The sequence below is a fragment of the Schistocerca americana genome, chromosome 3, assembly GCF_021461395.2.
Source record: "Schistocerca americana isolate TAMUIC-IGC-003095 chromosome 3, iqSchAmer2.1, whole genome shotgun sequence".
NCBI lineage: Eukaryota > Metazoa > Arthropoda > Insecta > Orthoptera > Acrididae > Schistocerca > Schistocerca americana.
Genome location: NC_060121.1, coordinates 263,224,347 through 263,251,660, shown reverse-complemented (window position 1 = coordinate 263,251,660; position 27,314 = coordinate 263,224,347).

Here is a 27,314-nt window from a genome sequence, read left to right as displayed (position 1 = left end):
TTAGTGATACCGGCCAGAGAAGCACTTCCTTCTCGCTACAATGCCACTGAGGGTGTTTTATCTTCACGACAGTTATACTCCTCTATACACACATTCCTTATTCCATCTGGACTATTGATAGCTCTTTGGAACTCACGAGTGGTTCCTTATGCTGATTTCATGCGATTTTTTACAACTACATTCCATAATGCTTGAGGGTCCCTGTCTGTCAGTACTTGAAGTTTGGTGTTGCTTTAGTTATGCTTGTTCCTTCGCGTTTCCACTTCACGGACATATCGCCAACAGTCGACATGGGCAGCTTTACAAGGGCTGAAACGTATCAGATCGATTTTTTACACAGATGATATCGACGACTAGCCTACGCTCGAAGTCACCAAGCTTTCCTAGCAGCCCCATTCTACAGTTCTTGCTTACAAGGGGAGGCCGCCAATTGTGAAATTCAGATTCGATTCATACTGCGCATAATAAAAGCTCATGGCCAGAGGTGTAATGTGGCAAAGCACCAAGATGCACTTCTCAGCCGTTGTCGAGAAAATCGACAGTTAAAAGAAACCGTTGCGGTGAAATACTCTCGACGATTAATAATTCTCTACAGCGTCGTGGCGCAGCGGTAAGCGCTCAGGTTCGTAATCCGAAGGACGCCGGATCGAATCTCGCGCTATACAACCTTTTATTTAGTATTTGTTTTTTATAATTCAAATATATATATATATATATAAATTCCCGGCAATCAGTTGCAACAATTATGCATATAATAAGTTGTTGAAAGTCGTTTGTCGTGGAAAAACTGGCGACATCATTATGTTTTCCGCAAACAAAGTTGTATTTCACAAATGTTATTAATTGTCTTCATAATGTTAACCACGTACAGTTAACGGAAGACGTAGAAACGATATTCGGAAACGAATACGTATAACGTAAGACAAACGTTCGAATTAGAATAGAGACCCCACGAACACAAATTTGCTGTGGCCGGTATGAAACATAAACTCCGTTACTCGCTCGTTACACTTGAATGACAGACGTTGAATGGGCCGAAACGAGCCGCCGCATAACAGCGTAGTTGCCTGCTATCCTCGAAAGAAGGTTGACGCGGTCCCTAGCGCAACTTATAACATTGTCGAAAATCAGTGCTTTGGTACACCCTGTTAAAAAAGAACGGAAAAATGGAGGCGGTACGATTGGAGAGCGATCCGCCTTCACCAACATGCATAAGCAATTCATTAATAGTATATATATATATATATATATATATATATATATATATATATATATATATATTTGAATTACAAAAAACTAATAATAAAAAAATTGCATGGCGCGAGATTCGATCCGGCGACCTTCGGATTACGAACCCGAGCGCTTACTGCTGCGCCACGACGCTGTAGAAAATTATTAATCGTCGAGAGTATTTCACCGCAACGATTTCTTTTAACTGTCGATCTTATCGACAACGGCTGAGAAGTGCATCTTGGTGCTTTGCCACATTACACCTCTGGCCATGAGCTTTTATTATGCGCAGTATGAATCGAATCTGAATTTCACAATTGGCGGCCTTCCCTTGTCAGCTTCGCGCTGGTGGGTCGGTGTCTAGTGACATCTAGTAGCCAGTTCCGTGTTACATAGTGGTGTCTGGATACTTTCCATAACATAGTATATTTTGAGCCTTGAGCTTCAGTAATTTACACAAGCAAATGCTTCATAAAGCTATACACTGAGGTGACAAAAGTCATGGGCTACCTCCTAGTATTGCGTCGGTCCTCCTTTTGCCAGGTATACTGCAGCGCTCTACTAAAATTTTGTCCGCAGCTCGTTGTCTTGCGGTAGCGTTCTCGCTTTCCGCGCACGGCGTCCCGGGTTCGATTCCCAGCGGGGTCAGGGATTTTTCTTGTCTCGTGATGACTGGGTGTTGTTGTGTCGTCTTCATCATCATCATTCATCCCCATTACGGCCGGAGGAAGTCAATGGCAAGCCACCTCCACTAGGACCTTGCCTAGTACAGCGGCGCGGGTCTCCCGCATCGTCCCCTACGCTCCTCGGAGTATGGGACCTCATCATCATCAGTGCAGCAACTTGACGTCGTATGGACTCAACAAGTCGTTGGAAGGATCCTGCGGAAATATTGAGCCACTCTGCCTCTATAGCCGTCTATATCTGCAGAAGTGCTGCCAGCATAGGCTTTTCGGTCCACGAACTGACCTCTCGATTATATCCCATAAATGTTCGATTCGCTCGAATTGTCCATAACGTTCTTCAAACCAATGGCGAAGAATTGTGGCACGGTGACATGGTGGATTGTCATCCATAAAATTTCCATCGTTGTCTGGGAACATGAAGTCCATGAATGGCTGCAAATGGTCTCCAAGTAGCCAAACATAACCATTTCCAGTCAATGACCGGTTCACTTGGACCAGAGGACTCTGTCCATCCCATGTAAACTCAGCCCACACCTTTATGGAGCCAGTAGGAGCTTTCATAGCACCTCGTTGACAAAGTGGGTCAATGGCTCCGCGGGGTCTGCGCCACACTCGATCCATATCATCAGTTCAGACCACCTGAAATCAAGGCTCATCCAACCAATATGGTCGCGAGCCCACGAGAGGCGATGCAAGCGATGTCGTGCTGCTAGCAATCGCAGTAGCGTCGGACGTCTGCTGTCACAGCCCATGAACGGCAAATTTCGCCGCACCTTCTAACCGATACGTTCGTTGTACGAATGGTTCAGATGGCTCTAAGCACCATACGACTTAACATCTGAGGTCATCAGTCCCCTAGAACTTAGAACTACTTAAACCTAACTAACCTAAGGACATCACACACATCCATGCCCGAGGCAGGATTCGAACCTGCGACCGTAGCAGCAGCGCGGTTCCGGAGTAAAGCGCCTAGAACCGCTAGGCTACAGTGGCCGGCTTCGTTGTGCATCCTACAATGATTTCTGCGGTTATTTAGCGCAGCGTTGCTTATCTAGGCGAAAGTTTCACAGTGCAGTGGTGCTAACACGATAATAAACGACACGAACTTGCGCACCGACCCATTTTTGGTGCCTGCTCGATGTGATTTACACTACTGGCCATTAAAATTGCCTCACTAAGAAGAAATACAGATGATAAACGGGTATTCATTGGACAAATATGTTATACTAGAACTGACATGTGATTACATTTTCACGCAATTTGTGTGCATAGCTCCTGAGAAATCAGTACCCAGAACAACCACCTATGGCCGTAATACCGGCCTTGATACGCCTGGGCATTGAGTCAGCGCTTGGATGGCGTGTACAGTTACAGCTGCCCATGCAGCTTCAACACGATACCACAGTTCATCATTAGTAATGACTGGCGTATTGTGACGAGCCAGTTGCTCGGCCACCATTAACCAGTCATTTTCAATTGATGAGAGATCTGGAGAATGTGCTGGCCAGGGCAGCAGTCGAACATTTTCTGTATCCAGAAAGGCCCGTACAGGACCTGGAACATGCGGTCGTGCATTATCGTGCTGAAATGTAGGGCTTGGCATGGATCGAATGAACGGTAGAGCCACGGGTCATAACACATCTGAAATGTAACGTCCGCTTTTCAAAGTGCCGCCAATGTGAACAAGAGGTGCCCGAGACGTGTCATCAATGGCACCCCATACCATCATGCCCAGTGTTACGCCAGTATGGCGATGACGAATACACGCTTCCAATGTGCGTTCACCGCGATGTCGCCAAACACGGATGCAACCATCATGATGCTGTAAACAGAACGTGGATTCATCCGACAAAATGACGTTTTGCCATTCGTGCAACCAGGTCCGTCGTTGAGTACTCCATCGCAGGCGCACCTGTCTGTGATGCAGCGTCAAGGGTAACCGCAGCCATGGTCTCCGAGCTGATAGTCCATGCTGCTCCAAACGTCGGCGAACTATTCGTGCAGCTGGTTGTTGTCTTGCAAACGTCCCCATCTGTTGACGCAGGGATCGAGACGTGGCTGCACGATCCGTTACATCCATGCGGATGGGATGCCTGTCATCTCGACTGCTAGTGATACGAGGCCGTTAGGATCCAGCACGGCGTTCCTTATTACCCTCCTGAAAGCACCGATTCCATATTCTGCTAACAGTCATTGAATCTCGACCAACGCGAGCAGCAATGTCGCGATACGATAAACCGCAATCGCGATAGGCTACAATCCGACCTTTATCAAAGTCGGAAACGTGATGGTATGCATGTCTCCTCCTTCCACGAGGCACCACAACAACGTTTCACCAGGCAACGCCGGTCAACTGCTGTTTGTGTATGAGCAATCGATTGGAAACTTTCCTCTAGTAGGTGTCGCCACCGGCGCTAAACTTGTGTGAATGCTTTGATAAGCTAATCACTTGCATATCACAGCATCTTCTTCCTGTCGGTTAAATTTCGCGTCTGTAGCACGTCATCGTCGTCGGGTAGCAATTTTAATGGCCAGTAGTGTTTTTTGCTGTAGGTCCACCTGAAATGTGTAAGTCGAAATTGACCAATGGTGGTTTAAATAAAAATTATGAGATTCGTGACATATGGCAGCGGCAGATGCCAGTGCACTGCCCTTTTACACCTTGTGAACGCGATGCTACCGCCATTTGCATATGTGTTTATCGCCCCCAAGGTCACCTCAGTGTGTTATGTACGTGCTATGGTTCTTTCCCGTTAGAAAACTCCACGAAATCTGGACTGCACCACCTTTGTCATTCGACGGCAAATCGAAACTGAATCCTACAAAATGTACGCGTGCTGGACGTGGAAGTGCAGGCCTTCGCGGAGCGCCACTTCAATCGCGGCCGCCGCTTCCTTTTAATCAGTGTCGCCTCTGCACCGGCTGCCTCGTCGCTCTCACTCGGCAGCGGGAATCGCCACCTCCTCTGCTGCCCCCACCCACCCTTCAGACGCCGCGCCGCCACCTCTTACGGCCTCAAAAGGAAGCTCCTCCGCGATACCGATTTGCCCCTCTCGTCTGCGAGACAGAGGCGGTATGTACCCACCGCCGGAGAGGCACACCGCAGCGGGCGAGAAGAAAAAAGAAAGGGCCCGATACTTACACTCAGGGCCGGACCTGGCGCGGACTCTGCAGGGCAGAGGCGGGTCGGCTCGCCGGGGATCAGAATGAGGAGGAGGTCGCGGATCGAAAGCCTCGTGCGCCGCCGGCGAACCCTGAGCTGCCGCACATCTGCCCCGCGCGACCTTATTGGACATTCGACCGAGAAGAAGTTTTCCCGAGGGAAGACCTCCAACTACGGCTTTTGTCCTTTCAAGGATAGGGTTTCAATCTAGGAACTACAGCAGAGTCAAACAAAGACCCTGCAGGCCTATCTAATAGTTTTCTTACATTTGCTTTCACAGACATTCTAAATCTACATCTACATTTATACTCCGCAAGCCACCCAACGGTGTGTGGCGGAGGGCACTTTACGTGCCACTGTCATCACCTCACATTCCTGTTCCAGTCGCGTATGGTTCGCGGGAAGAACGACTGCCGGAGAGCATCCGTGCCCGCTTGAATCTCTCTAATTTTACATTCGTGATCTCCTCGGGAGGTATAAGTAGGGGGAAGCAATATATTCGATACCTCATCCAGAAACGCACCCTCTCGAAACCTGGACAGCAAGCTACACCGCGATGCATAGTGTCTTTCTTGCAGAGTCTGCCACTAGAGTTTGCTAAACATCTCCGTAACGCTATCACGCTTACCAAATAGCCCTGTGACGAAACGCGCCGCTCTTCTTTGGATCTTCTCTATTTCCTCCGTCAACCCGATCTGGTACGGATCCCACACTGATGAGCAATACTCAAGTGTAGGTCGAACGAGTGTTTTGTAAGCCACCTCCTCTGTTGATGGACTACATTTTCTAAGGACTCTCCCAATGAATCTCAACCTGGCACCCGCCTTACCAACAATTAATTTTATAGGATCATTCCACTTCAAATCGTTCCGCACGCATACTCCCAGATATTTTACAGAAGCAACTGCTACCAGTGTTTGTTCCGCTATCATATAATCATACAATAAAGGATCCTTCTTTGTATGTATTCGCAATACATTACATTTGTCTATGTTAAGGGTCAGTTGCCACTCCCTGCGCCAAGTGCCTATCCGCTGCAGATCTTCCTGCATTTCGCTACAATTTTCTGATGCTGCAACTTTCCTGTATACTACAGCATCATCCGCGAAAAGCCGCATGGAACTTCCGACACTATCTACTAGGTCATTTATATATATTGTGAAAAGCAGTGGTCCCATAACACTCCCCTGTGGCACCCCAGAGGTTACTTTAACGTCTGTAGACGTCTGAAAGACGACATTTTGCCTCCAACGACTGTATAGTTGGAACAGAACAATGTCCACTTAAACCAGAATTGGTCAATTTCGGACGTATAGACGTTTTCAAGCGTGCCTGTAACGAAGTGATTCGCATCGAACGTGCCATAACAACGGGTCGGTGCGTCAGTCAGTGCCGTTCATTAATGAGCACCACTGCATTGTGAAGCCTTCGGTTTTCGATGTTCACTTGCTATTCTTCACTTTCGAGTTTCATTGTTGCGAACAGTAGTTTGCATATTGGTAACAGCTCGTTTTGGCTACTTTCAAGACTAATCAGTATGGACCGTTGTAAGGTGCCAGGGCATGGTCACTTACACGTTAGCTTACCAACTTTAGTATTAATAATAAAGGGACTGGCAAGTGCATCAGATCATGACTCTATTGAATTATGATAAATATGACGCACTCTCGAGCAGTATTCCTTGCATGTCTGCATGATTGAGCCACTAACTTAAAGCGTTGGTGAAAAGTGTCGGAAGTTGAGAATTGTGGAATATAAAGTCTGCAGATGGCCGTAGCTCGCCGGGGCGCCGTGGGCGGCAGGTAGCGGTCACCGGAAACGAGGGACAATACGGCGCTTTTGGGGATAGCCCAGCATCCGGAGCCACCTGTGCTGGGCAACACGTGGCGAAGACGGGAATTTCGTTTGCCTAGGGGTGTTATGGCCTACTCGATCGTTGGGTAGGTCTCAGAAATGCCGTTGGCGGGATTTTGGCCATGATAGAACGTTTGACATTGACCGAAACTGAGTATTCTTCCACCGCGTTTACGTACGCGTGGGAGTCGGGGGAAGTGTGGAGAGAGGGACTTCGCCTTCAGCCATCGAGCGATACGGACTTGGAGACGGCGTATTGGCCATCGTCTTTGAAGGGAGATATACGGTCTGTATCGCAGCACTGCACCAACGCGTGTTCCGTGCAGAGTCTGCAGTTAGAGCTCTTTGTGTGCTCAGAAGTGAGATTTTCACCAATGCTTAGCCACTTCCAACAATTTACCTAATATTCTTGATCTGGTAGCTATCCTTGCGATGTGCAGAATATTTATCAACGTAACTGCCGGTAATAGGGGCGTGTAATTGCAAATTGTTAATGTGCCATTCACAGGAGTGTGTGGGTGGACAAATAAATTCATATTTTTTGTAAATTTTGTCAGTTATGGGGAATATCAAATTAAAATGCCAGTATTACAATCGAATTATCGACTTCATTGTAGCTAGCATTTACCCTGTCCCAGTAAGCTTTACATGTACTCTAGTCACTGCACAGATTGCCCAGACGGGAAGGAAAGAAGGTTTGCAGTCTTCTATGCCAGCGACGGACAAATAAGCGTACACCGTCAACAGGAGGAAAATGAAAACTTCCGATTCATTTTTACGCTTCGAGTTTAATCGAGGATCTGATGCTACAAAAGTCCGAGGCGTACAGCATAGAAGCATTTGCTGAGAAAACGACGCGGATTTCCGAGTAGGTAAATTCGATTTGTGTGATTAACTACTTTGTCAAAGACGTTCTCTTCTTGGTGAAAACCGCCTAAATCTCTTTTGTTCATAACAATCCTTGCCGAATAACGCGGGAGCTGCACAAAATATGGAATGCGATTACGTGATCGTTGTGTGACATTTTCCTTCACTGAGTAAAGTGGATTAATGCTTATGTGGCTAACACATGTATTAATCACCTAATGACCACTATGTTCGTCTTTGATAGCACCTTACCGTTTGGTTTGCGTTAGGCACAAGCCATTCCTCGCCAACTTTGCTATAGGTGACGAGAAATGGTTCTTAGATGTAAAATCAAAGAAGAAGAAACAATGGCTCAACCAACCGAAAAAAGCGACACCTTGCGACGGATGATGGGCACCCTCAAAAATCATGTTGTGTGTTTGATGGAACGGAACCAGCATTCTTCATCATGAATTACTACCAAGAACTGAGACAGCAGAAATGGAAATGCAGCTGGCATACGACCAGAATCACCGCACATGCGACTGCTGAAACAGGTCGAACACCAGCTCCTCACGCAACAAATTCACCGCACTCAGCCCCTTCTTTTTTCCGGTCTCTCTCTAACAACAAGCAGGGTCGAGTGTTTCACGGTGACACTTCTGTTAGCAACTAGCTTCAGCATTTCTACAAGAAAGGCATAGAATTCCCACCTACCGCTAGCAGGCAGTCTCTCACAAAGATGATTACGTCACTGAGAAGTGAATCACTCTTGCTATTGTGAAGCGTATTGTAATTTAATGCAGCGTATTTTATACTAACAAAATAAAATCATGGCATTGTAAAACAATACGAACCTATGCACCGAACCCATACAGTGTGTAATAAAGTCACCCCGAGAGAGAATCTGCAGACGGAGAGAGGAGCGGAGGGGGGCGAGGGATAGCTACAGCTATTTCTACGGAGCAGCCAGATATGATGTCCTGGTCACATGGTACTTTATTAAAATGGCCTGCCAGTTTCGGCTTTGCAGCCATCATCAGATCAAAGAATTACAATTACATATAGGCGCATAAACAATGTATTGTGTTGTATTGTATGTAAACCGGGGTCTAGAAGCGACGGAGAGGCTCCGTCCCCGACGCAGCAGCAACCCCACGACGACTACCGCAGTCCACTTCACCCCTCCGCGGCACCACACCAAACCCAGGTTTATTGTGAGGTTCGGGTCCCAGTGGACCCCCCCCCCCCCCCCCCCCCCCAGGGAACGTCTCACACCAGACGAGTGTAAGGCTCTGAGCACTATGGGACTTAACATCTGTGGTCATCAGTACCGTAGAACTTAGAACTACTTAAAGCTAACTAACCTAAGGACATCACACACATCCATGCCCGAGGCAGGATTCGAACCTGCGACCGTAGCGCCAGACGAGTGTAACTCCTATGTTTGCGTGGTAGAGTAATGGTGGTGTACGCGTACGTGGAGAACTTGTTTGCGCAGCAATCGCCGACATAGTGTAGCTGAGGTGGAATAAGGGGAACCAGCCCGCATTCGGCGAGGCAGATGGAAAACCGCCTAAAAACCATCCACAGACTGGCCGGCTCACTGGATCCTGACACAAGTCCGCCGGCCGGATTCCTGCCGGGGACCAGGCGCTCCTTCCCAATCCGGAAAGCCGTGCGTTAGACCGATAATAATCAATACATAAGTCTATGTTCTCTTAATATTATCGTTGCACTGAAATAGGATTTTGACTTGCTTTATTCAGGTTCTGTTGCAGAGGAGAGCAGGTATTTCATAGCCCAGGTAACAGGGAGCAAGTGTTTTAGTGCGTTTTAGGGCCACAGAACATGAATCCATTTCGACATAGTTCCAAGGTGGCATCCGTAACCGTTCACGACACAGTTTTAGGATGTGAAATTTCACATTGCTGAAAGGTAAGTTACGGATTAATAAGCTTCGCAGATGATAGTTTCGTATCAGAAGTTTCAGCATATGAGTTTCGCATGATTGAATCACTGGATTCTGAATTTCACAACAAGAAGTGCAAAGTATAGACTTTATAATAAGTAGCAGCAAAAGGTTTCAATTGCTGAAAAGTGTTATCACTGAAACAACTTACTGGATGTGTCCAAACAGCAGATCGTATAAGCGCTGTTTATTTTGTTTAGCGCGCTTGTGAGAATTGCGAGAGTTTACGTTCGGGAAACATACTACTCCTTCAGCTTATTTTTGTTTTGACGAACACTAAGGTAATTTTCCAGTGGGTGCAATACCGTACTGTCACCTTCCTTTCCTAGCACTACTTTCGATCTGAACAGGAAACTGGGTGAATAAACCGATTCCAGTACACTATCTACATTTGTCCACACACCGCACGATTACCTACGAAGTAAAGATACAGACATATCATAGCTATTGTTGTAAAAAGAACTCTGTGAACCCCTCTGCGTTTGCGTTTTGTATGATAATAGAAGGTTGGCAGTCATTGTGCAATGAATACGAGTGATACACACGTTAAAGTGTTTTTGTTTTCTTCTATCTATGAGACTAACTTTAGAAAAACGTATCGGTGCATTAGATGAATGCATGCAAGGTGATTGTGTGTCCAAATATATTATTGTCGTTGTATCCTTCGGTCCGATGCCGATCCCCACAGTAGTCTACGCTGAGAAAGTGTCTTCATCCCAGCATGCCTGCTGCAACCAGCCTATATTCCAATCTGCTTACTGTACTCAAGCCTTTTTTTTTTTTTTTTTTTTTTTTTTTTACTGTTTATCGGTCATGTGTTACTTCCATGTCATGCCGAAATTAAGACAAATTCTTTCACAAAAAACTTCGACATACATGTACAGCACAATTATTTTTTTCGGAGAAGCTTTCCTTGCTACTGGGTCTACATTTTACATCATCTTTACTTCTAGCCCAAGCAACGAAACTCGTCAAATATTTTTACTTTCACGTTTCCTAATCTAACAACTTCAGCATCGCCTGATTTAATTCGAGTACACTCAGTTCCTTCGTGTTAGGTTCAATGAGATTCATCTTATAAAATTTTGGCAAGACACTATCCACTCCGTTCAACCCAGTTTCCAAGCCCTTCCCCGTCTCTGACAGAATGACAATAATTAGTTTCTTCATACACTGATGGTGCTGATTCCGCAACTGTATTTTCAATCATTGGAAAGTTCCTCAAGTTGCTAATAAGAAGTTCATTAAGTCCACGACCGGTTTCAGTCTTTATATCAGGCCATTTTCAAGTGGACCTGAATAAAGCTCGAACCGGTCGTGGACTTAATGAAGTTCTCATTAACAACCGAAGGCGCTTTTCATTAAAAGAATAACAATGTCTTATTCAGTCCTCTGAATTTATATTTCTCCTTCCTGGACGTAAACACCCTTTCAGAATTCCTATACTTATTGCTCACGACAGGTGTTTGTGTCTATCACAGCTGCAAAATGAAAGGGGGCGAGTAGAGGCGAATGAAACAGGCAAAAAACTTCTAGTAAACATAGGTCCAGAAACATTGGTTTCCCCAGTACGACGTAATACAACGGTGAACACAAAGGCCCGGTAACAGAGTCCCCGGGGATCCAAACTCTAGATATGCACCTAAGGGCGAACGCAAGCTAGTCCCCTCATCCTTACCAGTACTGTTTCAGAAATCCCAGGTGTGTTCCGAACGCACTGGTAACCATTCACAATGCGTTCCCGTAGCTCACTTATACTATCAACAGGGCTGGAAAGCATCAAGACTTTTAAATAGGATACACAAAAAATCCAATGCGTTCAAGTACAGAGACCTGAGAAGGAATGTTACTGGCGGACCACGAAGATTGTCGACATTCCCAAACAGACTCATGAAACAGTGCCGGTTCACTGTAACACAATATAGAGACGGTCATTGAAGAGGACTGTGACAAAAATTGTGAAATTACAGCTGCAGAAGTCGCTGGGGAACTGAAAGACCCACTCGCGAACCGTGTCAGCACCAAAAAAACACCGAGTCAGCCCCATAAGCCGGGAATTGTAAAACAAACTGGTAGCAAAGATCGCAGGAATTCATTTTATTCCATGATTACCGGTTTTTCCTTGATGTTGTAACCTGTATGTGTCCTAAGATTCGATAATGGCGGCTTTAGTTTCACCGAAACGGTAATCATGGAATAAAAAGAATTCCTGCAATCTTGACTAACAGTTTACTGTTTTACAAGCATCTAGATCGCTCCCACATGAGCACAAGTGCTCCCTACAAAGCTGGGAATTGTTGGGAAAACTGTAATTCCAAGCCGACATATCAGTGATACATATGCCCGTAACAGGAAAACGTAGTGCTGAAGCCACAAAACCTGGACTATGGGACAATGGAAAAAGCAGTTTGATCGGACGCGTCTCGTTTTCACACTGTTTCCAACTTCTGGCCGGCGGGGGTTCGGCGTGGTTTTGATAACAGTATCGTAACATTCCAGGGGCCCCATGGTTACTTCACAAGTTCGCATTATTGTCAAAGATTATGTGACAGTTTCGCTGAGCAGAGGTACAGTCGCTCAGCAGTTTCAGCGACTGAGGTCAACTGGCTATTGTACGCATCGTCAACTTCAGCTGATGGTGCTGTCTGAAGATGGCCTAAGTATAGGCCGAAAACGGTCATTTTAATTAAGTACCATAGCGATCTAGACTTTTTTTCAATAATTGTATATTCCAAATAGCTTTTATATATTATACAGCACTTACATCTGTAGAATTCGAAATATTTACAAATGCTTTGAGAAACACGACCTCATGTTTAACGACCTTGTCATCCTAAATTGAGAGAGAAGTCTTCCGAAGTAAGAGTGATTTCAGGTGTGCCGCAGGGGAGTATCGTAGGACCGTTGCTATTCACAATATACATAAATTAACTTGTGGATAACATCGGAAGTTCACTGAGGCTTTTTGCGGATGATGCTGTGGTATATCGAGAGGTTGTAACAATTGAAAATTATACTGAAATGCACGAGGGTCTGCAACGAATTGACGCATGGTGCAGGGAATGGGAATTGAATCTCAATGTAGACAAGTATAATGTGCTGCGAATATACAGAAACAAAGATCCTTTATCATTTAGCTACAATGTAGCAGGTCAGCAACTGGAAGCAGTTAATTCCATAAATTATCTGGGAGTAGGCATTAGGAGTGATTTAAAATGGAATGATCATATAAAGTTGATCGTCGGTAAAGCAGATGCCAGACTGAGAGTCATTGGAAGAATCCTAAGGAAATGCAATACGAAAAAAAAAAAAGGAAGTAGGTTACAGTGCATTCGTTCGCCCACTGCTTGAATATTGCTCACCAGTGTGGGATCCGTACCAGATAGGGTTGACAGAAGAGATAGAGAAGATACAACGGAGAGCAGCGCGCTTCGTTAGAGGTTCATTTAGTAATCGCGAAAGCGTTACGGAGATGATAGATAAGCTCCAGTGGAAGACTTTGCAGGAGAGACGCTCATTAGCTCGGTACGGGCATTTGTTGCAGTTACGAGAACATACCTTCACCGAAGAGTCAAGCATTATATTGCTCCCTCCTATGTATATCTCGCGAAGAGACCACGAGGATAAAATCAGAGAGATTAGAGCCCACACAGAGGCATACCGACAATCCTTCTTTCCACGAACAATACGAGACTGGAATTAAAGGGAGAACCGATAGAGGTACTCAAAGTACCCTCCGCCACACACCGTCAGGTGGCTTGCGGAGTATGGATGTAGATGTAGATGTAGAACTAAACAAAAGTGTACAAAAAGGGGAAAACTGCTTATGACGGTGTCTAGTGCGCATGTCTTCATGTGAACCTAAAATCAGTCACTATACTGAAGTACCGCTCAAAAAAGATCACGTGTTCCTAGGAAAACTACCCTCCAGGCACAAAAATCTCCCTACTATACTTCAATTCTTTTATCTTGGCGGCTCGCGCATGCCCGCCCAGACGCCCGAGATTGCTGCGTTGCCAGTTGCAAACGACGCACGCGCCAAGAGAAGCAGCGCCATAGTATAGTAAGTTCGCAAACTTACGTTTAGGCGAGAGCGCGCAGTTTATCAAGTAAAGCCACCACGGCCGCGTTAACCCTTTCGCTGCTGCAGAGACGTGCTCCCCGCATTCCGCACTGTGCGCGATTTTGTCATCACTGCACTTCTCGCCTGTGCATACACACAGTGTTCCGACTGCTTTGACACATTTATCATTCGATTTCACAAAAACTATTTGGCCCAAAAATTTGACTTTTACACATCTTCTTGACTGATACCTTCCCCCATAAATGACTTAATTTGTTTCGATGTTCAACGCAGTTATTGTGCAGCATTAAATGTAGTAAACCATTGCACGATATTTTGAAGAGTTTGCAGAGGTAAAAGTCCGTAGCGTATACTTTCCGTATGGTCGATTTTAGTTGCCACAATGTTGAGAACGAAATGTGGACAAGATACCGAAATTTAATATAAAATTTACTGTATAACAATATCTCATTTAAGTACAAGATAGGTGTCGTATGTAATATTGAGAAATATTCCGTCTTTCGCGACTGTAATAAAAGTTTTATTTATACCAGAGCCACTTCGACTTTTTCTGAAAAGTTCTGATTAAAACAACGTTGGCGAAGTACACAAAACTGAATTGTGGACGTAATAAAATATAGAAACTAAAATATATTGTCAGTGAGGCGCAAGGCGCAAGCAATTTGTGATTGTCACAACGGACAGCAAATACTTGACAAAACATACATCAGTCGACGAAAACACCGAATATGGTGATGTTGACAAAGCAGCAAAGCAAAGAATTGCGTCAGACAATCAAGTAGCTCGGCAACATACGAGCCGAAATTCTGCTCTAAATAATACTTTTAATACTGTCGCAAAAGAATATATCTCAATATGAATAGTAAAACAGCAACAGCAGAAGAGAATACATACGAACAAAACAGATAACATGAATATTGTATGTGTGCCTTTTCATTGTTTTTAATTGCTGTGAAAAGAAACATTGGAGGACAAAATTAGAAACACCGAAAACTTATTATGATTGTAATGAAGAGACAAAGCACTAGAAATTTCAAAAACTTACATTCAAACCAATAAAAGTCAAGAAGTAAGACACTTCGATATTGTTTTTAAATAAAGAAAACATTAAGCACCAAACGTGGTTTGACCTCAGAACCTTTCACTTAGCACCTTAACCATTACGCTGTTTTTTTTTTCTTTTTTTTTTTGCGTCTGCTCGGGGCGGACGTCGTAAGACATCCGTTTAAGTTCGTTGTTGATCGATTAGCTCAGTTTTTTTATTACAGAGGGCTGCTAACCCTCTGACAAAACACACTGAGCTACCATGCCGGCTACGCTGTCAGAGCTCGTCATTCAATGGAACTCCTGGAAGACTCTAAAGTATCACACAAAATACCAAAAAACACTGTTGGTATGACAATGAATGCCTCACGTCACGTCGAAGTACAACAGGAAATAAACAATTACCGCTGTTCTTTATTGCGAAAAAAACGGTTTGTGAGAATGATACAAACACCTTTCCTTACTATTGCCTGAATTAGGAAGCTTCTTGCTTGTTTGGTTTAATTAATTAATATAATATGAAGCAACTGGTATAAAGAATGTTTTCCGAAATTTCTATAAAAGAAAGTCTGCTATCAAGACACTGTTTTTGTTCAGTTACTTTATTTATGAGTGAACGTTTCTAAAACTGAAGACACTCGTCAGTGCTCAGCACTGCAGTCGAGCTCTGGCAACGTCGCTATCTGTTCATTGGCTGACTGTGTTTTGTGACTTCAGATGCGCAGAACGAACCTAAACTCGGCCGCCGCCGTAAATGACACGCACTATAATTGCAGGTAATTTTTCGCTCCTTGCACTTCACGCCACCTGTAGTAGCAACGAACAGTAGTGATAAGTAGTAGCTGATGTCCAATCCGCGGAAGGAGTACCTACCATACGGTGAGGAGTGCCGGAGGCGTGGTAGGATCTCACGGCGGGATTTTTGCGGGTCCCGGAAGCGGGCGACGTATCCCGGACACGGGAGCTAACGACGTCATCACCGGCGGGCACAATGCCAGCTCATCACGGGGCCGGCGCGCCCTCCCCTCTAAAAACAATTTCTGGCGGCCGGCGCTGTTGCTGATTTCGGCCATTGTGCCAGCTTCCTGCTCGCGCCTACCTACCGCCCGGCCGAGAGTTGCCGGAAAGTTTTGCTCGCAGCTCGCAGCCCGCAGCGGAAGTCCGCGAGAGCGTCGGCGGGCGCTCGCAATTAGCTCTCAATCACGCCGCGCTCTCGTCCGAATCAGACCCCGAGGAAGCGCAGCGGCACTGCGCTTAGCTGGCGAGGTACGGACCCGTTCCCAGCGTTTGCTCCTTCTCTTCCAAAGAGGTTTCCTCGCCCCTCCTAGAGCGACAGATAGTCACAAAGTTTTAATTACCACCTCGAAAATACACTCCTGGAAATTGAAATAAGAACACCGTGAATTCATTGTCCCAGGAAGGGGAAACTTTATTGACACATTCCTGGGGTCAGATACATCACATGATCACACTGACAGAACCACAGGCACATAGACACAGGCAACAGAGCATGCACAATGTCGGCACTAGTACAGTGTATATCCACCTTTCGCAGCAATGCAGGCTGCTATTCTCCCATGGAGACGATCGTAGAGATGCTGGATGTAGTCCTGTGGAACGGCTTGCCATGCCATTTCCACCTGGCGCCTCAGTTGGACCGGCGTTCGTGCTGGACGTGCAGACCGCGTGAGACGACGCTTCATCCAGTCCCAAACATGCTCAATGGGGGGACAGATCCGGAGATCTTGCTGGCCAGGGTAGTTGACTTACACCTTCTAGAGCACGTTGGGTGGCACGGGATACATGCGGACGTGCATTGTCCTGTTGGAACAGCAAGTTCCCTTGCCGGTCTAGGAATGGTAGATCGATGGGTTCGATGACGGTTTGGATGTACCGTGCACTATTCAGTGTCCCCTCGACGATCACCAGTGGTGTACGGCCAGTGTAGGAGATCGCTCCCCACACCATGATGCCGGGTGTTGGCCCTGTGTGCCTGGGTCGTATGCAGTCCTGATTGTGGCGCTCACCTGCACGCCGCCAAACACGCATACGACCATCATTGGCACCAAGGCAGAAGCGACTCTCATCGCTGAAGACGACACGTCTCCATCCGTCCCTCCATTCACGCCTGTCGCGACACCACTGGAGGCGGGCTGCACGATGTTGGGGCGTGAGCGGAAGATGGCCTAACGGTGTGCGGGACCGTAGCCCAGCTTCATGGAGACGGTTGCGAATGGTCCTCGCCGATACCCCAGGAGCAACAGTGTCCCTAATTTGCTGGGAAGTGGCGGTGCAGTCCCCTACGGCACTGCGTAGGATCCTACGGTCTTGGCGTGCATCCGTGCGTCGCTGCGGTCCGGTCCCAGGTCGACGGGCACGTGCACCTTCCGCCGACCACTGGCGACAACATCGATGTACTGTGGACACCTCACGCCCCACGTGTTGAGCAATTCGGCGGTACGTCCACCCGGCCTCCCGCATGCCCACTATACGCCCTCGCTCAAAGTCCGTCAACTGCACATACGGTTCACGTCCACGCTGTCGCGGCATGCTACCAGTGTTAAAGACTGCGATGGAGCTCCGTATGCCACGGCAAAGTGGCTGACACTGACGGCAGCGGTGCACAAATGCTGCGCAGCTAGCGCCATTCGACGGCCAACACCGCGGTTCCTGGTGTGTCCGCTGTGCCGTGCGTGTGATCAATGCTTGTACAGCCCTCTCGCAGTGTCCGGAGCAAGTATGGTGGGTCTGACACACCGGTGTCAATGTGTTCTTTTTTCCATTTCCAGGAGTGTATCAATCTGCGCCCATGAAATTTTGTGATTATTGTGGAGTCTTGTACTGCAAGGAAGCAAGGGGAGAAGTTGTTACACTACTGGCCATTAAAATTGCTACACCACGAAGATGACGTGCTACAGACGCGAAATTTAACCGACACGAAGAAGATGCTGTGATATGCAGATTATTAGCTTTTCAGAGCATTCACACAAGGTTGGCGCCGGTGGCGACTCCTACAACGTGCTGACATGAGGAAAGTTTGCAACCGATTTCTCATACACAAACAGCAGCATGGGCAGCTGTACCTGTACACGCCATCCAAGCTCTGTCTGACTCAATGCCCAGGCGTATCAAGGCCGTTATTACGGCTAGAGGTGGTTGTTCTGGGTATTGATTTCTCAGGATCTATGCACCTAAATTGTGTGAAAATGTAATGACATGTCAGTTCTAGTATAATATACACTCCTGGAAATTGAAATAAGAACACCGTGAATTCATTGTCCCAGGATGGGGAAACTTTATTGACACATTCCTGGGGTCAGATACATCACATGATCACACTGACAGAACCACAGGCACATAGACACAGGCAACAGAGCATGCACAATGTCGGCACTAGTACAGTGTATATCCACCTTTCGCAGGAATGCAGGCTGCTATTCTCCCATGGAGACGATCGTAGAGATGCTGGATGTAGTCCTGTGGAACGGCTTGCCATGCCATTTCCACCTGGCGCCTCAGTTGGACCAGCGTTCGTGCTGGACGTGCAGATCGCGTGAGACGACGCTTCATCCAGTCCCAAACATGCTCAATGGGGGACAGATCCGGAGATCTTGCTGGCCAGGGTAGTTGACTTACACCTTCTAGAGCACGTTGGGTGGCACGGGATACATGCGGACGTGCATTGTCCTGTTGGAACAGCAAGTTCCCTTGCCGGTCTAGGAATGGTAGAACGATGGGTTCGATGACGGTTTGGATGTACCGTGCACTATTCAGTGTCCCCTCGACGATCACCAGTGGTGTACGGCCAGTGTAGGAGATCGCTTCCCACACCATGATGCCGGGTGTTGGCCCTGTGTGACTGGGTCGTATGCAGTCCTGATTGTGGCGCTCACCTGCACGGCGCCAAACACGCATACGACCATCATTGGCACCAAGGCAGAAGCGACTCTCATCGCTGAAGACGACACGTCTCCATTCGTCCCTCCATTCACGCCTGTCGCGACACCCCTGGAGGCGGGCTGCACGATGTTGGGGCGTGAGCGGAAGACGGCCTAACGGTGTGCGGGACCGTAGCCCAGCTTCATGGAGACGGTTGCGAATGGTCCTCGCCGATACCCCAGGAGCAACAGTGTCCCTAATTTGCTGGGAAGTGGCGGTGCGGTCCCCTACGGCACTGCGTAGGATCCTACGGTCTTGGCGTGCATCCGTGCGTCGCTGCGGTCCGGTCCCAGGTCGACGGGCACGTGCACCTTCCGCCGACCACTGGCGACAACATCGATGTACTGTGGAGACCTCACGCCCCACGTGTTGAGCAATTCGGCGGTACGTCCACCCGGCCTCCCGCATGCCCACTATACGCCCTCGCTCAAAGTCCGTCAACTGCACATACGGTTCACGTCCACGCTGTCGCGGCATGCTACCAGTGTTAAAGACTGCGATGGAGCTCCGTATGCCACGGCAAACTGGCTGACACTGACGGCGGCGGTGCACAAATGCTGCGCAGCTAGCGCCATTCGACGGCCAACACCGCGGTTCCTGGTGTGTCCGCTGTGCCGTGCGTGTGATCATTGCTTGTACAGCACTCTCGCAGTGTCCGGAGCAAGTATGGTGGGTCTGACACACCGGTGTCAATGTGTTCTTTTTTCCATTTCCAGGAGTGTATTTGTCCAATGAATATGCGTTTATCATCTGCATTTCTTCTTGGTGTAGCAATTTTAATGACCAGTAGTGTATATGAAGGTAATCATTATAAGGTAACACCTGAATGGTATGCAACACACCCAACGTAGAGATAATGCGGGTATGGCTGCTATGAAAAGTAGTCTACTCTTACATATGGTAGCCTACGGCAGTTTTACGACTCTACGCCTGACTTTTTCAAACCGAGCAAGGTGGCGGAGTGGTTAGCACAATGGACTCGCATTCGGGGGGACGACTGTTCAAACCTATATCCAGCTATCCTGATTTAGGTTTTCCGCGATTTCCCTAAACCGCTTCAGGAAAATGCCGGGATGGTTTCTTTGAAATTGCACGGCCGACTTCCTTCCCTAATGCGATGGGACCGATGACCTCGCTGATGGTCCCCACCCACAAATCAACCAACCAACCTGACTTTTTCATGTTGAAACCATTTCCATTCGCACGTTTAACCATTTACGTGCTTAGTTATGGATAGCGTAGGATTCTCTTTATCCAAGGATCGAGAAATGTAAATGCCCTTTTGCTTTCTGGTATTTCGTTTCTATTATCGAAGAGCACCAGCAGGAAAAATACTAGGCCACGAAGAAACCTTTACAATGTGTCCCAACATAAACAACGAAATAAACATTAAGAAGATGCAACATTTGTTAATACGGTAAGTGTGAGGTCGGAGAGAATAGATTAACGGTTTGTGTCAGCAGACTAAGACAGTACATTGCTTCTATGCCTGCGCAGTCAGCAGCATAGTCAGGATTTCATAACTACACACTCGTCACTGTCAGTTGTCACTGAAGGCATTGATCCACTCGAAATGTAGTTGGCGGCTGATTTACGCACAAATACAAGATGCGCACATACAACGTACAGTTGATTCTGGCCAGAACATCTCTCGCGTTGTAGAGGCATTAAGTGTCAAACGCCTACTAATTTAGATCAGGCTTTAGTGTATTTCGTCCCATCTCCACAGTAGGGTACCCTCCTCTGTCCCACGTGCTTCAGCAGGGAAGCGTTCCTCCGAGGAAGTGTGGCGGTTGCTTTCCATTTAGCCCCGGCGTCCGACGGGTGCGGACAAAGCGGCTCACGTGTCCCGCTGCGCGGACTCTGTGCGGCTGGCGCTACACACGGGGGAGCTGGACGGGCCTCTCCCTCGCCCCACCCCCGCACTCGGGCTGCATAATTCATGGCCGCCTGCCTTAATTATCATGCCGTCCGCCGACGTCGTCGCCGCCGCCGCCGCGTCTGCTCTAATTTGGCAGACCTGCCGCTGCCGGCAGGTCCCACGTCCCAGGCCCCAGGGTTGCGCGCCGCCTGCCGCACCGCACCGCAACACGGCAAGCAGCAGTGTCGCCTTGTCTTCCCGCCGGCTACGCCATCTAGCTTCAACTTGATGAAGGCAACAGGCAGATTACACACCCCCAGATATCCGCTGCGTCCCGCGGTACTTCGATAAGTAAGAACATTATGACCACGTACCTAACAGCCGGCATGTCCACCTTCCGCACAGATAACTTCTGCGACGCATCGTAGCATGGAAGCAATGAGGCATTGGTAGGTCGCTGGAGGGAGCTGGCACCACATCTGCACACAGAAGTCACCTAATTCCTGCGAATTCCAGGGTGGGCGACGGTGAGCTCTCACGCCACGTTCAATCACATCCCAGATGTGTTCGATCGCGTACAGATCTGGCAAGTTGGGGGGGATATCGCATCAGTTGTGTTCATCGAATCGCTCCATCACACTCCTGGTCTTGTGACATTGCGCATTATCTTGTTGAAAAGTGCCACTGCCGTCGGAAAACATCATCATCGTGAAGGTTTGTAAGTGGTCTGCAACATGTGTACGGCGCCTTACACGAGCCCCACTGGACTTATGGGTGCCCACTTGAATGTTCTCCAGACCATAATGGAACCGCCGCCTGCTTGTCTCAGTCCCACAGTACAGGTGTCAAGGAGCTGCTCCTCTGTAACAGGACGGATTGGTGCCCTCCCATCGGCATGATGAAGAAGGTATCGCGATTCATCAGACCATGCAACGCTCCGTCACTGCGCCAACGTCAAGTGCCCATTTCAGACGTAGATGCCGATGTTGTCGTGTTAAGAATGGCACGTGTATGGGTCGTCAGTTGCTGAGGCCCATCGTTGGGAGTGTTCTGTGCATTGTGTGTTCACACACACTTGCACTCAGACCATTTAAGTCTGATATTAGTTCCGCCAGAGTTCCTTTTTTACCAGTCTGCACAGCCTACGACTTCCAGTATCTACAACAAGGGACGGCCGCCCATCCCCACGACATCTAGACGTGGTTTCAGCTTGGTTTCGCCACAGCCACAGCACCCCTCGAACACCTGACAAGTCGTGCAGTTTCCGATATGCTCGTGCCGAGCCTCTGTCATCGGTCAGACTCAGAAAACTCGCGCGCCTTCCTCGCTCTACACACGAACAGCACGCCCACTAATACTTCAATGCACCGTGCGTGTGTCTGATTAGCAGTCATTCCCCGCCAGGTGACGCTGCTATCGACTGGACGGGTTTATATCGATAGCAGGTCGGTGATCATACCGTCCTGGCTGATTACTGTTCATAAACGAGTTGCGGGCTGCCTAGTACTCAGGTACAACTCAGTTAAGACTAGCCTCCAACTGAGGGCGCACAAGCCAAGGAATGTTTTAGGTCACTCAAGTTCTCATGTTGATATTCACCCGTCAAATGCAGACACGAGGCGTGATCAGAAACAAAAGGGAATCTTTCTTTTTTTAAAAAAAAAATCTTTAATTTTTCATCAACATCAACTTTCTCCGCTTGAAAGTACTCATAATGGCGGTCATTTAAATTGAAAAGAAACATTTATTTGGGCCTCCTATAAAATACTCTGCTCCTCACCTACGTAAAGAAAATAAGTAATGCTAATCTCTTATCTTACGTAGTACCAATAAGCATAAAACCAATATAGAATATTAAAAGAGAACCGTTAGAATGGCTCGTCTTTAGCTACATCAGCTAGTATCAACCGTTCTACACAGTATAAATAGTACCTCAAAGCAGCATCAGAAGTTCAACTACAGTCGCCGCCGATGTCGGCACATCTAGAATTTTACAAGTGACCGCACTTATCATTAACTCGATTCAGGACTGGACCAGAGTTAAAGACAGATCGTTGCGACTGAAAACTGATGTACATAACCATGCACCATCTCCATAGAAAAATAATGTAAACTTTCCGTTAGTACATTATTGTAAACTGTTGTCATCGGAACGATCATTTTCGACAATGTTCGTGGATGGATTATGTGTTTCGAACCCTCGCCATAGGAGGGCACATAATGCGCCTAGGAACACCGTCTAACACGATCGTTTTGGTAGTCCAGATGTTATAGCGTGAGGAGGTATAATGTTGCGTGGGTACTGTGGTATCAACGTTCCATACCACACTTGTTAGGGGTTCAGTTATCGACCGCGGTCCGTATTAGTATCGTTGGACCCACGAATCGTGACTAGCGCCACTCCGCGGCTTGTATCAATTTTCTAGCGAGCTCTCGTCCACTCTGGCTCGGGACGTCACGTAGTAAAGTAGCATAGCCTTCAGCTGATAGGAAGCAACATCTAACAACGCGCTTAGTAACGTATGGCCTAAGGGAGGCCTCAATAGCTATCTGTTTATAATTATATGTATGCAGCCAAGGAGAATCCTTTACAACCAGTTAAGTACAACATATATTATTTTTTACCAACGACTTCTAGTTATTTTAGTCATTGCAGATCCGGACCATGGAGCCAGCACCTTACCGACGTTACTGACAAACTTGCTGTGATTTATATGTTTCTATTTATCATTGGCCACCAGTCAACATTGGAGACTACTCGTTCGTCGTCATAATAACACTGACCCCAAATCTCTGAACACTATACACTTACCGGTCAACGTTACTGTACATCTTCCCTTTGTGCATCTTTTCAGCGGTGCATTCGACCTTAGCTTTATTTTTATGGATGACAGTGCAAATACGCATCGAACAGCGCAAGGTGAGGAGCTCTTGAAACAAGAGAATATTCTGCGAATATAGTGGCCTGACAGTTCCTCCGACTTAAAGCCCATCCTGCAAGTGTGGTATGCGATGGGGAGACCTATTGCAAGCACGTCCACCATGCACCAACGACCATACAGCAGTTGTCAATGTGCGCTGGTGCAGGTATGGAGTGCATTACCCCAGAATCTCCTTGCCAACCTTGTGGTCACCATGAGAGAACATTACACAGCCTGCATCGCCGTCCGTGGTGATCACACACTTTATCAAGAACCATGTCCCACATTTTGTAATGTCGAGAGGAACATGATAAATCGCAGTGACTTCATTGTAATTATTGTCTTTGAATAAAAGTGTCATTTCTGTTCGTCGAGTTATGAATGCCTTCTGTTACCTTCTGTACAGTATTGTAACAGTTATTTGTATGTACGGTCCAAGTTCCCTCTAGCTATGTTGTACTGTGTATTGTACCGGGTACCTAGAAACGACGGAGATGCTTCGCTCCACCGTAGCCCTCAGTGGTTCATAACCCCACAATAAGCCACAGCAGTACACCTGCGAGGTGCCAGGGTGGAGAAGAGTTTGTACCTCTTTAATTCTGACGAATTTTGCATGAGAAGGAGACATGCACTCAACCCCTTCCTTAACTACCAACTACTTAATTATGCGCACAACGGTAACGAAAGGAAATCATGGTGACCGTGCTAGTTGGTAAAACAAGGAGTGCACACTCACTATAATTAAATAAAAATTGTAATCTACTCAGAGAAAAAAAGAGAACATTATCATAATAAGCAAGAGGAAATGGGATTCTGCATATATCTACGAAATGATATACAGATTAAATACTACAATGAGATTTATTATACATCAGAACATAAAGGCACAAGATAATTGACACAAACAGTAGATTAAAGGATAGGGTATACTGAATTATTATGAGAATACGAGTTGATTCGAGAACAAGGGGCTACTACTCTCTGTGATGCAATAGATTGACGATAATGACTGGAGGTCATGAATCAAATATTACTCTCCCGACTATATTGCAGTATCGCGATTAGTAGTGAGAACTCAAATGGGATCACATGGAGAAAGGAGCAAGGTGGACTTGTAGCAAAGTGAGCGCGCGTGCTGCTGAGGGATTCCATATAAGAAAGATAGGCCCTACAATGCCGAAACCGCAACATTCTGTACCAGACCTGAAATCTGCGGCACGTCGTCGGTAGGTGCCGACTTTTGCTGTGCAGCAACTCCTGTTTCAACTGTCCGAGAATTCTAAGTTATGCCGAAAATGTGCGACTAAGTCGCAAGACCATCTGACTCCGATGAAAATCAGATCCAGAATGCTCTGTGCCCGCAACAGCGAAGCCAACATTGCTCAACTCCCTACTATCCTCAAACACCGTGAATCAGCATTCAGTGCTGATTCCAAAATTCCCCCACACTCTCTCAGAACATCATCTGCGCCAATAGCGACCGTTCCCTCCAACTCCGAGCAGGGCTTTATGACGTCAACTAGTCCCAGTTTAAGTTGACCAATCATGCCTCTGCTACTCAACTGAGGGAACTGAGCTTGCCGTTTGATCGGCTATGAAAACAACATGCCTAGACCACCGGCCATCTGGCGCCAGACAGTTGCGCCCAGCGGGGCACGGTCCACAAGTGTTCTCAGAATCATGAGGACAATGCAGTCAGTCGGTGCCATCAGTCTTTGTTCCGGATACACCAGAATGGTAAACACATAAACTGCAACGACACTCAGACATCTCGCAGGTCGTTTCGCCCCACATGCAATAGGCAAAACTCGACCGACGTCAGTCGTTCCACCAGGCGCTTAAAGCCACTGATGTACGACCCTGTCACTTTTCGCAGAAGTGCAGTCCCCAACCAGAAACACAGTGTGCTGCATCCTCCGTTGCTCGCCTCGCACAGTCCACCCAGGGAAGTAACCCAACATGCATAGGAATCAAGTGAAACGTATTTTGAGCACTCAGTACAAATACTCTCATTACAATAACTTTATTCGGTCTGTTACCACCTTGCAATGACATATATCATTAATAAAATTGATGAAAATGAGAGGTGACATGCCAGAGAGGGCATGGAACCTCTCACACCCACCCCACCGCCGCCCCAGACCGAACCCACAGTTATTGTGCGGTTTGGCCCCCAGTGGACCCCCCGGGACCGTCTCATACGAGTCAAGTGTAACCCCAAATGTTTACATGGTAGAGTAATTATGGTGTACATGTACATGGAGAAAGTGTTTGCGCAGCAATCGCCGACATAGTGTAACTGAGGTGGAATATGGAAAACCAGCCCGCACTCGCCGAGGCAGACTGTCTGAAGAACCATCCACAGGCTAGCCGGCACACCGAACCTTGACACAAATCCGCCAGGCGGATTCGTGCAAGGGACCGGCACGCCTTCCCGTTCAAGAAGCAGCGCGTTAGATGGCGCGGTTAGCCGGGCTGGCATCTAGCTATGTTACCCGGCAGTAACATTTTCTGCCAAAGTTACTTTCCTCCTTACGTTTTGCTCACCAGTCTATTTACTCTACAACAGATGACATGTTCCATTGCGTCAATCATTCGCCCGGAACATTGTTTCGTCGTCATGAACTATTTGTTATATTTTAGGTTCAAAATGGTTCAAATAGTTCTGAGCACTATGCGACTTAGCTTCTGAGGTCATCAGTCGCCTAGAACTTAGAACTAATTAAACCTAACTAACCTAAGGACATCACACACATCCATGCCCGAGGCAGGATTCGAACCTGCGACCGTAGCGGTCGCTCGGCTCCCGACTGTAGCGCCTAGAACCGCACGGCCACTCCGGCCAGCTTATATTTTAGGGTGGGGGAGGGGGTTGGAGGCATAATTACGTAGTAGCGGCCTGTACATTTCGATATCATTAATTCAGTTTGTGTGTCGTGAAAATACATTACTGCGTTGAAACTTCTGTGACTAGAGAAGCTACATACCGAGGAAAGGTTCGCTGTAATTTGTTTTCATCGCAACATAGATATTCTTAGAGTTAGAGAAGTAAGTATCGCTGAATGATGTTTAAGAATAACATCGAACGGAACGGTAATTTTTACGTATTTTTCACCGGTCTCGTTAGTAGTTAGAGAGGCAGGCTTGGATATCTTTTAAGCTAAGTTGCGTTGATTATATGGGTAGTAGCGCATGGAAACCGAAAGTTGCGGGCAACTTCCGGCTCGCATTAGAGTGACAGCTCAGTGTGTGTATGGTGAGCAAGCTTCCAGTGAATAATCTGGTTCTGAGTCATAAAACACCTTCTAGTAACCAACATTATTTCGCCTATCTTAAATGGTATTTTCATTAGATTGTCGTTTCCGTACGTCTCTAAACCATTTACACACGTCACGGAATAGACAGATTAGGGGCACGGGAAAGAGAAAAGAATGATTAAAAGTCAGCTAGTATCGTAACCCGAGATCAATTTAAATTTTCTGATCTATCGCCAGTATTGTAGTTTGTTTTATCTCTGTCTGCGGGGCTTCAGTCTTCACTACCAACGGAGACAATAACAAAACCCACAGTAACTTCCTCTCGCCTTCCAAGCGGCGGAATAAATGCATAGCAAATTGTGAGAAATCGTTGGTGCATGTATTGCCAGCCACGCCTCCAGGCATCCTAACTGGATAAATATTCATCGCCTGATACGTTCTCGAAACCTGCAGAAGT